Below are 3,883 nucleotides of genomic sequence, written 5' to 3' on the forward strand. Positions count from 1 at the left end.
AATTGATGGTTGTTATTAATAAGCTGTGATAATTGGGGTTATCAATGATTACTATGGGGTAAAAAGATGCAATTTAAATGGCATAGTCAGGGAACTCTTGCTAGCCTCCAACCCCCGCCATCTCGCATAGTATCCTGTGACTTAAAAAGGAAGAGAAAATACTTCCAGATGGAGTGGTTGGGAGAAAGTGTGTTTTGAACAAAATTATAAATAATAGAGAAGTTTTTGTTTAAATGGTTGGTAGGATATAAGTTGGAAATTAAGGAAATGGTCATATTGGTGGTGTATAGCCAGGAACCAAGCCCTACCTAGGGAAGGATTACTTAGGGTTTCTACAGGACATAGGTTATAAGATATGTAATACACAGAATTCTTAATACAGCAATTACTAAATAATCATAGTTATAGGAATAGTGTGCAAACCAGAAGTGTTTTTAAACAGTACAAAAAATAACAGCAGTAATTTAATACTTTAAACATATAATTTCTATTTTTTTCTAACTTTAATTGCCTTCTTACTAAAAGTTTTATTCCTTCCTATAAAACATAAATTTTATATATGTTTTATCTGATTATATTTTCTAAATTTTTATTAAAAAATTCCTAATGTTATGTTAAGATTATTTTAAGTAATGTGTCATGTGGACTTATTCCTAGAAAAATCTTTTCGGGATATTTCACCTTTTGAATAGAATAAGGAATATAAACTGGGAATAAGAAACTGTATCTTCTTTCTAATATGAAGATAAATTGGCTTTAGCCCATGCAGCAGGTGACAAATTAAAATTAATTAGCAACAGATCTGGAGATAAGACAACACTTCATCATGATATATTTCCTTGTCAAAATGAGAATAATGTGAACTTATATATTGGTGATGATGTTTTATTAAAAAGAACCAAAAAAGGACAAAAAACATGAGTTAAGTGTTAAAAAAGAGAGAAATATGGTAAGAGAAGCTTCTTTCACGTTCTTCCACTTATAGGAAATAAAGTATCAAATGATGAAGTTCATCACACAAATATTACATGTTGGAGAGCCACCATCTTTGGAAAGAGGATAAAGAATGGAAAATATAGATAAGAAGAAAACATCTAAAAAGAATAGATTATGTCTCTCATGTGGAACTAGCAAAAGTTCAAGAATGCCAGTTAGAATGGCCTACAACTGCAGTCCCAGCAATTAGAAAGCCTGAGGCAGGAGGATAGCAAGTTTGAAGCCAACCTCAACAACTTAGTGAGGCCCTTAGCAACTTAGTGAGATGCTATCTCAAAAATAAAAATAAATAAATAAATAAAGGACTGAGGAGTTCAATCTCTAGTGCCAAAATGAGGGGGGAAAAAAGAAAGCAGGCTCAAGATGATGTAATTTGAGGTGGAGTGTGCCAAATCTTTCATCTCTGTCCCAGCATTTCAGGCAGTTTTTGAGTGTCAGGAGAAACAGCTGATTGGTGAAAAACTTAAATTCTAATATAAGATTATTATTTTGAGATTACATATCAAAATAATGATTATCCTTAATTTTATCCTTAACATTACATATCAAGACTTGGTGGCTGCCACCTTCTCCCTATTGTCTTCATAGCCTCTTTGATGTCCTTGTTCCTCAATGTGTAAATTATAGGGTTCAGCATGGGAGTAACAACACTATACAATACTGAAATCAGTCTGTCTTTCTCCAATGAGTAAGTTGAAATGGGCCGCACATATTTGAAAATGGCACTACCATAATAGAGAAGGACAATGACCAGATGGGAGGCACATGTTGAAAAGGCTTTGAGTCTCCCCTCTGAGGAGTGGATCCTCAAGATGGTAGAGATTATGTAAAGATAGGAAAGGACAATGCACAGTAAAGGAGTCCAACCAATGAAGCCTCCAATGTACAGCAACACCAGTTCATTGACAGAAGTGTCCTCACAAGATAAGGTTAGCAAAGGTGGTATGTCACAAAAGAAGTAATTAATCTGGTTGTTGCAGAATGGCAGACAGAATGTCAGTACTGTATGCACCACTGAATTGAGGAAACTACCAATCCAACATGAGGCTGCTAACTGGCTGTACAGGGCCTTGTTCATAATAACTGAATACCTTAAGGGTTTGCAGATGGCAATGTAGCGATCATACGCCATTGCTGCCAGGAGGAGACACTCTGATCCTACAATGAAAATGAATGCAAAAAGTTGAGCTACACATCCCCCAAAGGAAATGCTCTTCTTCTCTGATACAAGATGTACCATCATCTGTGGGACATTGGTGGTGGTTTAGCAGATATCAAGAAAGGCCAGGTTCCTTAGGAAATAGCACATGGGTGTATGTAGGTGTGGATCAGCCATTGTCACCAAGATGATGAATATATTTCTTCCCAAAGTACATACATAGGTCAGAAAAAAGATGGTAAATAGTAAAAACTGCAATTCGTTCAGGTCAGAGAATCCCAAGATGATGAATTCAGATATAGCTGTTTGGTTCTTTCCTTCCATAATGTTGTCTGATTTCCTCTGGGGAGTTGGGCAAAGAGAAGCATAGATTACAATAATCATATGTTACAGTAGCAATGGTCTGAAAAACAGGAAAGCAAAATATTACAGATAAAATATTACTATCTATATCTGGTAGTAAACCACAGGAGCAACACTCACATACTATGACTCATACCGGCCACCCAACACATATGTAAAAACTTTCAGTGTTTCACTTGAAAATCATCTCCCTGTATAAGATTTTAGGTGTAACAGCACTGAATATTTTTAACTGAAAGCAAATCACAAGGAGTGGTGTTGTAGCTCATTGGTAGAGCACTAATCTATCATGTGTCAGGTACTGGGTTTGATTCTCAGCATCACATATAAATAAATAAAATAAAGGTCCATCAACACCTAAAAAAAAGCAAATCAGGCTGGGGATGTGGCTCAAGCGGTAGCGCGCTCGCCTGCCATGCATGCAGCCCGGGTTCGATCCTCAGCGCCACATACAAAGAAAGACGTTGTGTCCGCCCAAAACTAAAAAATAAATATTAAAAAATTCTCTCTCTCTCTCTCTCTCTCTCTCTCTCTCTCTCTCTCTCTCTCTCTCAAAAAAAGCAAATCAAAAAAGGGCAATGTACATCCTAAGATTCTCTGTTAATAATACCTCTGTCAAGCCTATTTACATTTTCTTGGTGATGTGTACACATGTGTAGCAGAAATAGTTACAGAAAAACCTCTCTAGCCTTCATTACCTTCTGCAAAGCTATCTCTACTCCTCCTTTCCATCCTTACATGCAGGACAAAACTTGTCTTTTTTTCTGATTCAAATTAATGTGTTCGTTTTAGAATATGTTGAAAATATAGAAAATAATTTTTAAAAATATTTTTAGTTGTAGATAGACATGATACCTTTATTTTGTTTATTTAGTTTTATGTGGTGCCAGGGATTGAACCCAAGGTCTTACACATGCTAGGCAATTGCTCTACTACTGAGCTACAACCCCAACCCAAAAAGAAATTTTTAATAAATATAATACTTAATGTTCACAGAAATGTTTTGTGTCTGTGTTTCAGATCAGTTTTCCATATGTAAATATTCAAAATGAGGATCAGAAACGTATGTCTTTTAACCTGATTTTTCTTTAAGCACTGCATTGTAATAGATTTTCAGGGCAATAAACCCTATGAAACATAACCTTTGAGTTGTAAATAATTTATCTTAATTCTTTAGAACTTACATAAATGATAAGGGATTAATGATCTTTAGAGTGACAGCATCTTGACTTTGAAATAAGTCAGGAAAGTTGGTCTGACATTATGTGTAACAGAAAATCTTCAGTAGTCTAAAAGTAAAAGTTAACATGCAACTATGGATCATTTTTACCTGTTTGTTACCTATATCTCAGATTCTAATCAACA

General features: G+C 35.2%; 1 pseudogene; it reads right to left on the minus strand.

The window, feature by feature from the left end:
* Positions 1–1,534: 1,534 nt before the first annotated feature.
* LOC144256728 (olfactory receptor 5V1-like) lies at positions 1,535–2,479 on the minus strand (annotated as a pseudogene).
* Positions 2,480–3,883: the final 1,404 nt, after the last annotated feature.

Source organism: Urocitellus parryii, chromosome 8 (assembly GCF_045843805.1).
Source record: "Urocitellus parryii isolate mUroPar1 chromosome 8, mUroPar1.hap1, whole genome shotgun sequence".
Lineage (NCBI taxonomy): Eukaryota > Metazoa > Chordata > Mammalia > Rodentia > Sciuridae > Urocitellus > Urocitellus parryii.